At 31.8% G+C, this 18,346-nt stretch overlaps 1 protein-coding gene across 2 annotated transcripts in view; it reads right to left on the bottom strand.

Annotated features, from left to right (window-relative positions):
• The window catches only part of Dach1 (dachshund family transcription factor 1), a 398,616-nt gene that overhangs the window by 150,443 nt on the left and 229,827 nt on the right, over nucleotides 1-18,346 (bottom strand). The window lies entirely within an intron of this gene.

The following is an 18,346-nucleotide window of genomic DNA, read 5'->3' as shown; positions in this document are numbered from 1 at the left end:
TTTTTGGGGGGGTGTTTTTAATTAAGTCCAGGGCTTTGTACATGTTAAGCACTTGCTCTACTGCTGAACTACACTCCCATTCCATCTTTTCAAAGTGTTTTATAATTTTAGTCTAAAAGTGAAAGATGAGGAAAATCACATTTTATACCTCTGAAGCTAATGTAATCATTGGTAACACAAGATTTTTTAATTGTATATTAAATTTTGTCATGAATTGCCAAAATACACTATTTAAATATTTATATCTTTTCCAGGATTTGTTTATTGTGCAATATTCTTCAATATTATTTGTATAATGTTGAATAATGAGTCACAATAAAATTAGATATTTTATATAAAATAAATAATCACTAAGTTAATATAAATTTAATATGAAAGGAATACTACTGGCTCATGCAAACCTCTTGGCTAAAGGTTAAGTAGAGACATACTGAAATCAGAATATAAGGCTACAGATATTTGACTAGCTAGCTACATTGAGATCATTTGATTCTGTAAAAGTGGCATTATCAAAGAAAATATATTTCATATTCTGAAAAATGATATGAAGCATGCTATATCTTTTCAACATTTATTCTAATAATTAAATTTTCTTTTATGTATCTAAGCATGAACAGTGCTTAAAGTGTTTTCTGAATAAACAAAACAAACTACATCATTGCAAATCATTAAACTATTTGACCAAATAGAGAACATTGCTAAAAGAAAAATCTGTGTGTGTTTTCTTTAATTACAAAGACCATATCTAATTTTAAATGCCTCCTTTTTTTCTTAATAATGAGTTGACCTTCTATTCTCCTTAACCCTTTTTTATCAAAGCCATCTACACCCACTTTGCCTTCTGTTTCTCTAATCTGCAATTATTTATGTTTTCTTCATGCTGCTTTGTCCGCCATGGGAGCAAAATTGTATTTGGTGAAATATAGAGCTAATTATACCATGAACCCTGCAACAAAAAGACAGAGCAGATGTTACTTCAGACGTGCTAAAAGTCCTCATGCTTAATGTGCATGTAGTAAAACACTGAGCAGAGTCGTCAAAAACAATATCTAATCAAGGCAGTTTTAGACATGCAAATCTTTTTAACACCAGAGTTAAATGGAGAAATTCTGTCAATAATATTTTCAGAACTCACCATGTGCTTGCTAGAATAATTATATTAAGCAGTGATTTCTAATTAATATAATAAATGTGTGAGTCCACATTGTTACCATCGGGGGGGGGGGAGAAATTGAGGAAGGCAGAAATGGAGATCATATGCTGTAAGTTAATAATACAATACACAATGTTTTCATTGAGAATGTGTCTCTACAGTGCTAGAATAAACTGTGTATATTCCTCAAGGTAACTAGTAAAACATATTTTATTCAATTGTAGGTTTTCTTTTTATTCATATTGCATATTTTAAATGACCTAGTTAATTGGGCATTGATGGATAAAAAGTGAGATCAGTTTCTATTCTATAGGTTTTTATCCATAATTAGATTTTATTATTGTTTGGTAAATATGTAAGTACATTCAAACTGTAACCATCATAGCACAATAGTTGCTGTCTTCTTTTTTCTTGTATTTCTCTCTTTTTGTAAAAAAAGGAAAATGTTTTTAACTTACTAGTTTAAAATCAATACTACTTGTCACAAAGAAACTGATTTCCCCTATTGTGACCTGTATAAAAATGGTGAATTACTCCATGGAAATATCAAAATGCTTGTCCTGCTGTGTAGTGACCAAAAACAATTCCAACTATACCAGTTCGAAGTCACTGTAAGAGGGCAGTATTTTAATGACATACTTTCCAGTGAAAGAAGTGTGCCTACACCACAGGGTGTAAAGCCCCTTCTGAGATCTAAAACCTAGTAGGTTCAGCACACCAGACCTTCCTCCCAGGGAGTGTTAAATATGTGCATTGAGTGGCTGGGCTGGGCATCACTTTCAATGTTTATTTTAGGAAAATAAAGCACCTCTCTGTGAAGCTGTGGATAGTAAGCTAAAGAATTCCATCATCTTAAGAAGTGCCTAATTTGTTCTCTTTTCTGTGTTACATGCAGTCTTAGATAAAATAGTGTCTGCTTTATACAAACAATGAATTTTAAAACATTATATGTTGGCCAATTTTAAATGGAAGAGATGTTCTAACAGGTAATATTTCACACAAATTACCTATCAAGAAAAATGTATATTTATATGTTGGAAATATTACATGCTTTCAAAATTTATGTTTTAATTAAACTAAATTTTATGTAATATATGTATACGTAATGCTCAATGTAAATAAAGTTACAAACATTACAAATTGTTGCTTGTTTATTATGAAGAAAACATAGGCCTGTTTGTATATTCACAAGTAATGTAAAAATAACTTGGAAAATATTGAAATTTCCATCAGTGCTGCATATAACTGTTTAGACATATATCTAGTTCATCTTTTCTTGTTAATGCCACTAGTCCAAATTGTAGAGAAGTTGAGATATATTCATAAAAAAGTATCTGATAGAATGAATAAATTTTTCAAAACTTTATTAAGTTTAAAGTGAGAGGTGGGAGGGAAAGGGAGAGAGAAGGGAAATTGCATGGAAATGGAAGGAGACCCTCAGGGTTATACAAAAGTACATACAAGAGGAAGTGAGGGGAAAGGGAAAAATAATACAAGGGGGAGAAATGAATGACAGTAGAGGGGGCAGAGAGAGAAGAGGGGAGGGGAGGGGAGGGGAGGGGGGATAGTAGAGGATAGGAAAGGCAGCAGAACACAACAGACACTAGTATGGCAATATGTAAATCAATGGATGTGTAACTGTTGTGATTCTGCAATCTGTATATGGAGTAAAAATGGGAGTTCATAACCCGCTTGAATCAAAGTGTGAAATATGATATATCAAGAAATTTGTAATGTTTTGAACAACCAACAATAAAAAAATTAAAAAATTAAAAAATTAAAAAATAAAGTTATCATGTTTAATAAATAGTAAAATGGAATGTAAAATCAACATCATGTAATTAATAATCTTCAGTGATTATTCATGTTTTCAAGTCTTATTTTGCAATTGGTTACTTTTTCATTTTGACAAAGAAATTTTTTTTAAGGCAACTTAAAAAAAAATCCTTTACTTTATTTGTTCTTATTTTTATGTAGTGCTGGGGATCGAACCCAGTGCCTCATGCATGCTAGGCAAGCTCTCTACCACTGAGCCACAACCCCGGCACTTTTTCATTTTGAGAGATGGGCAGTGGTACTGGGAACAGAACAATGAGTTTTATCCCCAGTCCTTTTTTTTTTTTTTAGATTTTATTTTGCTGAGGCTGACCTTGAATTTGCCATCTTCCTGCCATAGCCTCCTGAGTTGCTGAGATTATAGGTGTTTGCCACCATGCCCAGCCCTCAACTTTTATTTTAAAAGTCCTTAAAAATTTAAGCACATATTTACCTAAAATAATTGTTGAATCACGAAACATCAAATCAAATGATCATGAAGTTAAATGAACTCAATATTCTAACAGAAAAATAGAAATAGACAAGACCACTCTTCAAATTTTCACAACGGAAATGAACTACTTCGATGTTCAGTAGACAGAACTGCAGAACCAATTGTAACTCAACCAGCCCTGCTGCTCTCAAGAATAGACAATTTCTCCTAAGGACAAATGATCAAACACTAACTTATCAAGGATAAGAATTTTGGCTGGATATGGTGGTACTCTCCTATAATTTTAGCAACTCAGGACACTGAAGCAGGAGGATCACAAATTCAAAGCCAGACTCAGCGACTTAATGAGGCCCTAACCAATTTAGCAAAACCCTGTCTAAACAAATAAACAAACAAAAACCAAAAAATGGGCTGGGGATGTGGCTTAGTAGTTAAGCACTCCTGGGTTCAATCCCTGGTACAAAAAAAAAAAAAAATTGAACTTAGCCTTTTCAATAATTTGAGTCTTTTTAATAATTAAAAGTAATCAAGATGAAATCACTTAAACAGAAAAATAAAAATGTTATTTTAGCTTTATTCTTAGTATCTAAAAATAAATTATTTCAACCAGTAAATGATCAGAGTTAGACTAGACAATTTAGAGAACCCCAGAGTCAAATGGCAATGAAGCTATTTAATTTTAGCTTCTCCTACATTAAAGGCACTATCTTATCATTTCTGGCATCCAATCCTGCTAAAAGGTCAAGAAAAAAATGGGGGGGGGAGGATTTTTAGGGATATTTTGCATGCTAGTATATTCTATAAAGTAGCAAGCAGGAAATTAAGACACTTCCACTGTTCTCATTTGTACTTTTTTTTCTCCCCCATTGGGAAAGTGGTCTATAGATATATACATGTATAGATCAATATTTATGAAAAAGGGCTTGTATTCTAAAACCACTATATATGTAGCTTAATTTAAGCACAGGTATTAGATTAAAAGGTTTCCTAAGTAGTGGATTATTTTAAAACTTGATGAGAAAAAACTCTTGATTAATGTGAATATTTCAGGAAAAATATCCCTATAGATCAGTATTACTATATAGTAAAGGAAGCTAATGTTTTACATGTTTAATGATATTTAGTTCATTGAATCAATAATCATATGTTTAACATATTTCATTTATACTACTATGACATTTTTCATGCTGCACATATATCTCCTGGCTTGAATCATACAACAATTTCAATGCAGTATTATTGAAACAAATATATATATATATATATATATATATATAATATATATATATATAGCAGCAGAATGTTATTTTTAAAACCAAAAAGAAACTCTTTGAATATGTTTAACTTCTATTTCTGAAATTTCAATGAGATTTTCAATAAATATTTTAAAATTCAAATGACTGAAACTTTGGTTAAAATAGAAGATGACACCAAGTTCTAATGAAATAAAATCTAAATAATAGATATAAAATATGCTAAATGTGATGAAATAATACTTCATGGTATGAATATTTAGAAATTGATTATGTTTAATATACTCAAAACATGTTTTCAGGCAACATTCTTAAGCTTTTATAAAAAAAATCCTACATAAAAGCTGGCTCACAGTATATTAAGAGAAGGATGTTTTATGATATTGCAAGCAATAAAAGTGTGATTTTCCCTGATCAGCAACTCTATTACTTTCATTAAGGAATAAACATAGTATAGTGCCTCTTTTTGTCCCCCATAGTCTACAAAATATAAGATTACAAGTGTAAACAAGTGAAGACAGACACTGTCTCCCAGATTCTCACCCTTGTGATAAAAATAAATCTTTGTACATTTCTGATTAACACAAAATACAATATACCAAACTGAATAATAGCTTAGAATCTACAGGGACCATGGGTGACTTCATTGTGTCTGGTACCCTTTGTCACTATTACGTTTTGAATGGGCAGAACTGATTCACCTATCACTGAATCCACATTTGTGTAACACAATGATCAACAATGGTGTTTCTTCAAATCACCAGTCGCTTCTTTTACAAATTTACTAGGATAATATTTTCTGCGAGTATCAACATAAAGGATATCTTATAAGATAACTAATTTGAAATAATGTTCAATTCATCATATTCGTTATTCTACTTACTCATATACTGAACACATAAACCTGTGTGTGTGTGTGGGTGTGTGTGTAGAAAAAGAGAGAAAGAGAGAAAGACAGAAGGAGATATCAGAGACAGATACGGAAATCGAATGTATCCAGAATTTTGTTTAGCTGTCTATTTTAATACAGTTTATCTCATTTCTTATATGCTAAGACCATATTCTTTCTAAATCAGTTGGAAAACTGCCAAAGCAATGGATTCACATTGATGAAAAATATTAGTAAATGTGAATCGTAAGCTTATTCTCGGGAAATGAATATAAAATAGAAGCATTTTCAAGGATTGGAGAATCTAAAGTAGGAATATTAAAATGATTAGTGGTATGACAGACATGAAAAATCTTCCTGGTAGTTTGAATACAAAGGTATCAAGAGGTAGAATGAGTGTTGAATTTATGTTGTGGAAAATTGGTCCCAAGTTGGTTTTCCACTTCATCAGAAAGCACTTTTGTCTTGTATGCAAAGAGTTAATGAAGCATGCCATTACTGAATTGTTTTAACTAGTATGAGAAATACCTCACCTTTTTTCCTTTTTCTTTTAGGAAGTTTTAATACAAATAGTGATACATCTTAAATGTGCGAAACTCAATTCTAGTTTTTTAGAATAAAGGAATAACCTAACTATTCATGACTTAAATATTTTCATTTTCAGTTATGAATTATTCTGTATTGAAAGGCAGCAAAAGATCCATCAATTCCGTTGTACAATAACAAATGGGTAATGCGAATGATCCAGTCATTACATTTTCATCCAGAAACCTACCTTTAGTTTGAGTATTTTGAAGCAGTGAGCCTTTTGATTTAGTTTTTAAAGCCTTTGGCAGGTGGCAAAATTTTGTTCCAACAACACTCATGTGATTGGGAACAAAGGAATTCTTTCAAGAGGTTTGTGGTTTTACCTTTATACCAATTTCAAAGAAAATGGGATGATCATTTCTTTCATATTAAAATTAAACTAAACAGAAGGGGCAGGAAAAATTACACATTATAGGAAATAATTGCACTAAAAAAAGAGCTTTTCATAGACTTATTCAAACTATACTTTATACTTGTAATAACAAAGTGTTCACCTGCATAACTTTTTCACAATATGATAATTTAATCCTTATTTTGCATTTCTTCTATTTGATATTAAAAATCCCCATTTTCAATTCAAGCATATGGCCTCATTATTGTTTTGTATAAAACATTAGGCCTTATATGCTATGATCTTAACGTAAAAGAGTTAAGTTCTATCTACAGTTAGTTACCTAGCCCTGTAATAATAAGTGTTTCAAAATGCCTCAAGTAAATTATTTTGTTATATTGGTGTTCCAAGATAAAAAAGAAATTCTGGAAATTGACAGATTAATTTTAGAGGTAGGTTTAACTTTAGTTATCCCTAAACATGAATCAGGTTTGTCTCTTAGAAATTAGATTGTTGTTGTTTTAATACTACCATAAAAAATGCTTGATGTAAGTGACCACTAAGTTATTGTAAAAACATTTCATTGGGAATATACAAAGATTCTTGTCAGCAATTGCACATATGTTCCCTGTTCAGGGTTGGTGACTTACGGAGAGTAGTTAAAACATGATCAATTAACCAAAAAATTCAGAATGATTGCAAGATGCACCAGTTTCAAGGGAGCGGGAGTCATAAAAAGTTAGACATTTTAAACAGTGAGAATTTTTGAAAATTATTGCATTTGTTTTCTCATTTTGGGAACAAAGATTCTGATTCCCAGAACTATTCAGTGGTGAGTAGTATGTCATCATCATAGCACTCTATAATTTCTAGTTTCATCAGTCAGATTTAGATTATGAATTAGAAACAAGTATCTGCAATACAGATTACAACTTATTTTATAGTAAAATATATAAATCATAAATTTATCCATAAGAAAGACAACTGAATTGACAAGAAAGGCACTTGAAAACCACTTCTTTAAAAAATTTATTTATTCATTTTTGTGTGGTGCTGAGGATCAAACCCAGGGCCTAATACATGCAAGACAAGTGCTCTCCACTGAGCTACAGCCTCAGCCCCTTAAGAACCACTTTTATATGCACACTAAAAAACATTTTTTTCCTGAACAATATGATATATATATATATATATATATATATATATATATATATATATATATATTTAATTATATGAGTAATAATAACATTCTAGCATTTATATAGACAACCCCATTTGCAAAAGAGCAAATATACTCTTTTACTGTACATTAAAATTTAGCTCTCTCTTCAAAAATATTAACAAAATATCATTATGTCCAACTTATGAAAGAGAAAATGGATATATGGGCTTGCTTAGGAACACAAAATGCTCCTCAAGAAGCATTACATGGAGTTGCAACCTGTAAACCAATTGTAAGCTAGAAATATCATTAATTTGAAAATGCATTCAGTCTACCTAACCTACTGAACATAGCTTAGCAACATGGGGCACTCTAGACCATGGTTCTTTTCTCTCATGAGCATATGGCTGGCTGAGAGCTGTGGTTCACTTCTGCTGCTAGGCACCATTAGGGTATCATACCCCATGTCAGTAGCCCAGGAAAAGATCAAAATTCAAAGTTCAAAGTAATACTGACTGTGTGCCAATCTTGCAGCATTATAAAGATGAAAAGACTTTAAGTTGAACCACACTTAAGTCAGGGATCTTCTGTAGTAGGTAAAAGAGCAATGATCCAAATTCTGTAGTATGTAAATTTTTTTAATTTACTAGATTATAATATCTCCCTGATGACACTTTTACTCTACATTAGATTTGTGGATGCCATCTATTACCATATGGTTACTAGAAAATTCTCTAAATGAGCTTCACTTGCAAGTCCTCAAATATAAATAAGCCAATTAAAACATTATTTTAAAAAGAAGTCTCATATTAGTTCAACAGTCAATACTATTCCAAATGAGGAATATGATGTATCTTTTCACTTATAATTAAACCTAAAAGTAACTTATCCTCAAATGAATAGATACTAAATCATAGTGATACTTCAAAAAGGGAATGGCAAGGGCTTGAGTATGCCAAGTTTGTAATAATAATTATTTAGTCATCTGTGCCAACAGAAAAGAAGCTTTTGCAAACTTTAGGCATAGGTCACACTGAATATTCTAAGTATGTAACTTGGAATACAGTGGCCTAGTTTGGGGATATAAAGACAACTGTATCTGTCCTTATGAAGACATTGTGTAACTAAGAAAGATATAACAAAAACTTACCCACATACAAATGGGTGAAAGATGTATGAATTGTGGGTTTGCTTGCTTGTTTGTTCATTTGTTTTTGGATTTGTTGGGGAGGGAGGTACTGGGCATTGAACTTAGAAGCACTCAAACACTAAGCTACATTCCCAGCCCCTTTTTATATATTTATAGAGAGACAGGGTCTCACTGAGTTGTTTAGTGCTTAGTGCTTCACTGTTGCTGAGGCTGCCTTTGAACTCGAGATCCTTCGGCCTCAGCCTCTAGAAACACTGGGTTATAGGTGTGCACCACCACACCAGTAGTGAATTATATATATATATTTTTTACTTTTTTTTTTTGCTTTGTTTTAAGTCAAGAAAGGAAAAAAGTCATAACCCTTTATAAAGCAAGCGGCATTTTATAATACCTATGTTAAGTGACACCACCAATACTATTTTATTCTAGACTATTGATACATATGATAGACTAAATAACATGAAGTAGGTTATTGTACAGAATCCTTGGTTGGAAACTATGGAGACTAAAAAATAGAAATAAAAGACAATTCTACATCATCCACAGTAAAGAGATTAAAAAAATATATTTTAAAGGCTATCTCTCAACTCTCCACAGAACTTTTGGCTTTAAACCCACCTAGATAAAACCTATTTAAAATGTCTCAAACAGGTAAATCTTTGGAGAATTTTTAAATTCTGAAAATATTTAATACTGGCTAGTGTGTTTTTCTGATCACTTGTTTAATATAAAATAGAAATCTAACCTGACAAATGTTCTGGCCTCTTTCTCTGACACTTGAGTACCCCCACCTCCCAAAACACACACACACACACACACACACACACACAAAGCAAATCACAGTCAGAATGAGATTATGATGTGATGATCTCATTGTGAACGTTGCATTATGGCTCAGGCAGTGCATAAGAGGTCCCTTGGCACTTGTGCTTACAGCAATTTGAATTTCTCTGGTAGCTCAGTATGATTTATGGCATATTTCAGACTTTCTCTTCATCAGGGGAGAACACTGCTAACTAAGTTCATGAGAGTTTTACAACTAAGATAAAGAAGATAAGGGAGAATCTTTGGAACTAACAGGAATTTGTGATTTGTTATAATGTTGGTTTTTAAGACTGAACTGATTATAAAATCATCTTTTGACAGTTTCCTTCAACATCATCTTGTGTACTGATGAGCAAAACCAATAGTGTGTATTAGTGAATCAACCTTCAATTCACATGGAACACATCTGTTTGAAGAACAAGAGTTAAGGTTTTAGTATTAATAGCACAAGAGATGTTCAACCAAGATTCATATAAAATTCTGCTGTTTATCTTTTCTGAAACTCCTGTTCTGGCAAACAGGTGGTTTCTTATACCTGCAGTATTTCATTTACTCATGCACAGCTGTGTTAGACAACGTTCGATTTTATGAACCACATGCCAGACTTGGCAATATTTTTATAATGGACAGGAAAAAGCAAATTGTATTGCTTCATTTATTTTTCCTACACCAACAATGTAAATTTTCAGATTTAATATTACATGCTTTCTTCAAAGTCAACTTTTGTAATATAAGCAGCTGTTTCTCCAGAAATATGGACAATAGCGTGAATTCATCCTTAAATTCACATGCAAAATAAAACACTGCTGATGAAAGCTTTTTTGCCTCCTTTTTATTATTATTCATAAAATTCCCTAGGTATGCATGGTGCTTTATAGAGCATATAAAAAGACAAGGTCCCTGCCACAAAGGGTTTATAGTATAATCCAAGGAACATACTGAGTAAAACAGCTCAGATATAAGAAAATATGCATCATTTGGGGGACAATCAAATAAGAATGTGTAAAAAATGTACATTAAACAAAGAGTCACAACAATATTTTTATTGTTTTAATTTTTAGGGCAATTTGTTGAGCAAGGTTAAAAAAAGAAGGTTATAAATATATAAAGTTAATAGGCTACTGACTCATTTTATTTTCATATTTTCTGTAGTGCGATGAATTAGGTCCATAGAATCTAAATGGTTTATATATCGTGCTTCTGCAATGTAATCCCATTCCTCACATGATAATATGGAAGCTGATTTGAGTGATTTAAAGGTATCATTTACTATCATTATATTAAACAATCCTAGAACTGTATAAATTTAGAAATTCTAGCTTTGAACACTACAATTAACCAAAATTAGTAAAGTAAGATGCATAATAAAGCACACAAATGTCTTAAAGGTTACCACAATAGGTACTAGGAAAACTATATGGAAACCCAAGTTCTTAGATTTCTAATTTTAATACTCTTAAGAAAGAATGAGACTTCTTTTCTCTATTTTAAGAACCTGGAATCAATAGGTAAGTGGGAGATCAAACAGCAGACACTGTAACACGTTAAAAGTCATATAAAGTCAGGAAAGAAATGAATGACAGTAGAAGGGATAGAGAGAGAAGAGGGGAGGGGAGGGGAGGGGAGGGGGGATAGTAGAGATAGGAAAGGCAGCAGAATACAACAGACACTAGTATGGCAACATGTAAATGAATGGATGTGTAACTGATATGATTCTGCAATCTGTATACGGGGTAAAAATGGGAGTTCCTAACCCACTTGAATCAAAGTGTGAAATATCAAGAACTATGTAATGTTTTGAACAACCAACAATAAAAAATTAAAAAAAATAAATAAAACATTTTCAAAAACTGAAAACAAAAAAAAGAAATGACCTCCTCGGAGATTCAATTTACTCATCTGTAAAATGGAAATGCCAACAATATTAACACTTTAGGTTTCAGATTAAATGAAAATAATGAGATTTAGATAAATGAGAACGAAAGTATTACATAGTAAAACTCTGGAATGCTGACATTGAACAAAATGTAACTTGAAGTAAAAGAACTATTCTATTTGGTAAGAATATAGGGAATTCCAAGAGCAAAGAGAGAGCCTAGGGTAAGAAGGATAATGTATAAAAAGGAATTCTGCCTAAATAAGCACTCATTTAGAAGTATTTTTTTGAAGACTATAAACTGGCCATGAACATTGGCCACGTGGCCACTTTTGCCTGCTCTCAGAGCTAATGGTCTAAGAATAACCATCTTGCAAACAATCTTACAAATAAAGATATTATTATTCTAAGTTGTACAAGGTACTACAGAAAGTAGAGACTTATACAGAATAGATGAGGTTAAAGGCATATTTGGAGAACTAATTTAAATTTAGTATTTGGTGGAGGACATTTAAGCAGGGAGTGATGAATAAGTAAGTGTTTAGTAAGTCAAGAGCAAGGAGAAGACAGCCCCACTGGCCAGTTCCTAGGAAGCTCCCAGAGGAAGAAAAGATGTAGTATGTTTGAGGAACTTGGGAAAGGCCATTTTGTAGTGGGAATAATAAACAGGAGAAGAGTAGCCTAACAGGTTTTGAAAGGGGAAGGGAGATTCATTCCATAGTCTGCCTAGTCTTTATAGACCATGTTAAGGAAGCCATACTTTATTTTTAAGCCCAGTGAAAAAAAAAATTCCACTGAAGAATCTGTATGAGGCAAAACTTACAAACCAATTTTTGATTGACAATCATCACTGCAGCTGTTATAAGGCCAGATGATTATAAAAGACAAACAGTAAGAACAGGAAGAGTGGTTATGGGTTAGTGTATACAGTGACCCATGCAGGAGATACTGAAAACTTGCACTACCATGTTGGCAACAAATGCAGTAGAAAGAGGAATATGAACCTTAGATTTCATGTGGGGGAAGACTGAACAGATGTATTCCATAAGAAAGTAGATGTGAGGACTTCTCAAAGATTATTCCAAATTTTCTAGATGGAGCATCTTATCTGAGTTGAAAAATTAAACTGCTAGATACTAAGTTTAGGGAACACTGATCAAAGAGTCCATGCTAATGCATAAATTTATTTATATTTTAATCTCTTCTACCTAGAACTATACTAAAATTCTTTCTATGGATCTTTAGATGGAAGGGGTGGTTTAGATCATTTAGAGGGGGGGATATATATATTAACTATATATATATTAACTAAATTTAATCATTAGACTGCATTATTTTATGTAGGACGAAAACTAGGAGGATTCCATTGATGTCTATTTAGAGCTCATGAGTGGTGGGCCTGCTTTGAATAATGTTAATTTAATAAATACAAGTATTCTGCAAGGGCAGTTTCAAGAGAATGGATGAGGGGTGTGTAGCAAACTATTTGAAGAATCCTTAGAAATAGCCCCATTTAATGTAATGCCTATGAAATGATACATGGGGGAAAAGTAGCTAAACTTAAGTTAACCCTGCATGTGAGAGGCAAAACATATACTAAGGCTAGAGATAAGAATTAAAGGATAATATTAATATAAAAATACCATAATTTGGGGGCTGGGGTATAACTTAGAGATAGAGGACATGTCTAGCAGGCATGAAGCCCTAGGTTCAATTTCCAGTACTCCCCAAAACTGAAAGCCACAATTTTTTAACAAAATCCTGTCAAGATAGAAGAAATTATCCATATCTATCAGTTTTTAAATAGTAAGTAATTAAGTCTTACGAAGAAATGTATAGTGAAGATATCTGTTTCTAAATAAAATCACAAAACATAAATAACAAAGTAAATATAAAAATTTTCATGCATTAATTTTAGGAAATTATCCCAAGTGATATTTTAAGATTGCTTCTTATTTGTGGTAAGCTTATAGAAGCTATTAATCTTAAATCATGAAAGTATATACCCTATTGTTTCTATGCCTACATGTACAGAAGTAAAAATTCAATTTGAAAGTCTACATAAAATACAACTTGCATTTAAAAGCTTTGAATTTCTTTTCAATTCATAAGTAAAGGAATAATTTAAGCCATTTTTGCACGTCATTTTATCTATCAATAGTAATTAACACAGTCTTAATCTGGCTAATGTTAATGACCACTGTTCTTCTGTAAATCCCAGTTAAACCAAGCTTATTAAGGGCTAATTAAAGGAAGTATTATGTGCACTGAATAAAGTAATGTCTGTTTTTACAGTTGGAGTACGTACTTTGTCTGATAACATAAAATGGGACAAAACTTTTCAATTAAAAGTTTACAGGCTGATTATTGATCTCTTAAAAAATGTACAAATGAAAAGAAGTGATAACTTTCCTCTTCCACTGTGTGTGTATGTGTGTGTGTGTTTATGTGTGTGTAGTTTTTAATAGTGAAGCGATGTAATCTGAATCTGATACCATATTTCCTGAGTATGACAGCAAGCTCAGACTACAGCAAATGATCAATGAAGCATCCTTTGGATAAATATTGAATTAGAATCAACTAGTGAAGATCCTAGCTAAGGAATGCTGAGGGCATATATAATATGCAATATTATAGATGGTTTCAACTGGAGTTGAGACATTGGGAATACTGGAATCCTAGCTTTTAAGAAGATTTTTATATGAATGTGTGTGCATGTGTTTATTTTTTTCTTCTTTCTTTCTTCTTCTTCTTTTTTTTTTTTTTGGTGGTGGTGCTGGGGAGTGAACCCAGAGCCTCATTTATGGTAAGCAAGCAATCTACCATAGAATTACATCTGCAGCCTCAGCTTTTGCTTTCTATTTAAGAAATTTCTACTTATGAAAAATTTTAGTGTAGTTCTTACAACATGTCAAGCAGTATTGTGAGGACTAAAACCCACATAATGCTCTAAAAGCCCTATGAAGTCTTTTGAACTATTACACCTGTTATATAGATGAGGAAACAGACACAGAGAGGCTAAGGAGACAAAAATGTCATAATAGTGAAAAAAAAATCATGTTATATTACATGCAAAGAGGCACTAGATTTTGTGCTTTTAATTCTTTCACAATGTTTTGTTTTCACAATTTTTACTTATGTGTGTGATCTCCTTTTCTCTTTCTCTCTCTCCCCCTACCCTGCCTTCTTGTCCTGCAAAGACTTTGAAGAAAAAGCAGTTAATATTATAAAGAACTAACAAAGTTTGAGAATTCACACAAAAGGAAATCTGTATATTGGTACAAAATTGGACCCATGAAGATTGAGTACATGTAGATCATGGAATTTTGGGTCATGTACAACTATACAGAGAGACTATTTGTGTCCATAAGGAAATGAAAATTATGTACAGGGATTTTTTGTTTGTTTATAACTAAATGAAGAAAGAATAGAGCTCTGGGTTCTAAATAGTATTAAAGTAGATATATGCATGTGTGAGAGTCAGGGAGAGACAGAATGATGACATTTAAATGTTTGCTTCTAATTCAGTATTAAGGTTCGATTTTTTTACGAATTGGTATTAAGAAACAACACTTTTATGCAAACCTATTTCTCAGAAGCAACTTGCACTGGGTAACGATTGTCTTGACAAATTAGGTAATATTGTCTACTGTATGACTTCCTTACCTGTGTTTATCAATTCATTTCTTTTTATTCATTGTTTTTGTCACTCTTATTTCTCAACATTAGTGATTTATATCCAACTAATCAGAATTCCTGGTTATTGACTAAATGTAATACTGTCTGTGCTGCATGAGTTTATGTTTCGTAAATTTCAAACCACAAATCAATCCAGATTCCTGGGGGAATAAGTAGATGTTATGCAATTATGCTACAGTCTTCACTTCAAAAAGAAATACTTTGGAATAAATGATTCATTCTGGCCAATCATACTTTAAAAAATCATATTATTGTGCCAAATCACACTTGAGGAAAAATCACACAGACTAACCACAGAACCAGAATAAGATGGTTACAGTTTCCAACTATTTTATCATTTAGTTTCAGAGAAATTACTAAACTTCATAAATTAATATTATTAGAAAGCACAGATCTAAATAAAGGATGTTTATTCATTTTCTGTGTAAATTGATCTCTTTTCACTCACAGGAAGCAGGTTTAGCATCAATCATGGGGCTATATATTCAAAAGCAATCAATAAAAAAAAGTACAGGAACTGACAAGCAACTAGTCAATGAAATCATTTTTCCTGAAATATTTAGCAATATCCTCTTAAAATAATTGCTGTGGTCAAAGCTATTTGTATTTTGGTCTGCTTACTTGCTAAAGTAGAATGAATGTCATATCCATTAATTTTTAGCTATCTGAGGAAGTTTTATACACCTACATCCAACCATAAGGGAACTCTGATATTAATATATCTAAAATACATCAGCTGCTGTTGGTTTATTCAACAAAGTTTTAAGGCCAATAGATTAAAAAGGGAAAATGAGGAGAAAACATGTAATTTCAGAAAAATACAAAAAATATCTTTTTGCTCATTCATAACTTTCTTGAATCACTTCTCACTTTAAATAATTATTTTGAGAATTTATGTCTGTAAAAAATGACATCTTAGAGCTGGGGTTATAGCTCAGTAATAGAACACTTGCCTCGCACATGTGAGGCACTGGGTTAGATCCTCAGCACCACATAAAAATTAATAAAATAAATAAAGTAAAAACATTGTGTTGATCTTTAAAAAAAATGAAATCAAACCAAAAAATCAATGAAACTTGAGCTGGATATGGAGGCACATGCCTGTAATCCCAGCAGCTCTGGAGGCTGAAATAGGAGGCTCATGAGTTCAAAGCCAGCCTCAGCAAAAGCAAGGTGCTAAGCAACTCGGTGAGACTTTGTCTCTAAATAAAATACAAAATGAGACTGAGGAAGTGGCTCAGTGGCCTAGTGCCCCTGGGTTCAATCCCTAGTACCCCCCAAAAAAGAAAGAATGACATCTTATGTAGAAGCTTCAATACCTACATGAATTGAGTCAATTGTGGAAAACCTCTTTATTATTAGTTCATAGGAAAACTCAGAAAGTGCTGAGTTACATTTCATGGTAAACATTTGGGATGTTGCCAAAACTATTATAAACATTTCTGAGTTCACTTTTCCAGGGAACTCTTTTAAAAATCAATTAGAAGTGAAAGTCTTTCAATGCAAGTGTTTTAAAATGTCAAGCTTGTATTATTTTTTTCCTTGTTGTGCATCAATGGCAATATTTCAAAACCTGTATATTAAATTGATTATATTCTATAATTAAGCTATTAAAGGGAATAGAATGTACAAGTGTACTAAAATTCACACCACAGCAGAAATGCTTTATTTTTTTAAAAAACATAAACTCAATTAGGTAAAATATAGAGAGGGCAAAGGGAGAAAACATGAGGTAAAAAGGAAGTATAAATGGTTGCTCAGGTTTTGTTTTAAAAGCATACTCAAGTATATTTATTGATTTTTAAAAATAAATTTTAGCATGATAGGTCAACAGGTTAAAATAATAAATGCTTTATTTATGATTCCTGAATCAGGATTTTTAGAAAGTATTCTCTGAACAATGGCAGAAGATCGATTATGAGTCTAAATTTACAAAACAGTGGTCTATTCAAGAATTTAGTATAATGAGAATCACTGTATATTTATTTAAAAAAAGGAAACTATGAATGTGCATATGTGTTTGCATATTGTGTATGCACAACTAAATGTTTGTTTTTAAAGGAGAGATTGTGAAACATTTTAAAGATAGTGCCACCAACTTTTTATTGCACTAAAAATAACCTGATTGTTATTACAATGAAGTCATGTAAAATTATATATTTTAGCAAAAGTATGATTAAAACCTGTAACTATCAAAAAAAAAAAGTGTGCTCCCTTAACTCAACAAACGAACCACAAATTTATTGTAGACAGCAAAGGATTAAAATTCCACATGTGTGTGTAGCAAACACATTGATATTAATTGGTTTGTCCTTTCAAGTTGTGTTTATCTCTTCATTTCCATCACTGTTTCAAAGGTCACTTTGTTCCATTTATAAATCCAATATGACAGAGATTAGTAAAAGCAAAAAGCAACAACTAAATGAGTACATCATCATGCAATCACACATCTCACAATTCATTTATCCAATTAATAAAAAATATCATCAAATGCTTCTCAGTGAGTTTTTCTAAGCATCAAAACCATTAGTGTCAAGATAACTTAATCATATCAACATTTAAGTCAGTATAGAAAAGTGCAGAAAAATAGTGAAAATTGCACTTCAGGGGAAAGACAGCAAAATAAATATGTCTAAATTTTAACAAAACCAAATAATCAAGAAAATAAATTACAAACATAAAAACATTAATAAGTTCAGTTTATGCTTGCAATAAGTTAATGTGAAATTTTTAGATTCTGAAATGTATGGATTGAAGTGTGTGTGTGTGTGTGTGTAGCTATTTAATGTCTCATATTTTATGGAGAAAACTAATGTAAAGAATTTAAAACACTGCTGTCATGTACTAATAGAAATATGAAATTGTACAATCTAAATGCTCATTTTTATATATGTATTTTAAGATATTCTAGAATATGACCTTCAGTTTGCATAGACATAGGTTTAAACAGCGGCAATTATAGGAAAAAACAAGGAGAACAAATTAAATTTGCACCACAGTCATTAAAACCAGCAACTGTATTTTGCTGACAATTACACTGTGAACGGAAATAATTTATAAAACAAGTTGACCACCTTGATAAGCCTAGTGTTTTTAACCTTGATATTTTTACATAAGGTGAATACCGTTTTTATTATTTGGTAGACTTGTT

This window comes from Marmota monax, unplaced genomic scaffold (genome assembly GCF_021218885.2).
Source record: "Marmota monax isolate L192 unplaced genomic scaffold, Marmota_monax_Labrador192_F-V1.1 WCK01_AAM20220418_F8-fsc00049, whole genome shotgun sequence".
Lineage (NCBI taxonomy): Eukaryota > Metazoa > Chordata > Mammalia > Rodentia > Sciuridae > Marmota > Marmota monax.
The sequence above is the reverse complement of the archived record's forward strand: the minus strand, read 5'-3'. Positions and strand labels throughout refer to the sequence as shown.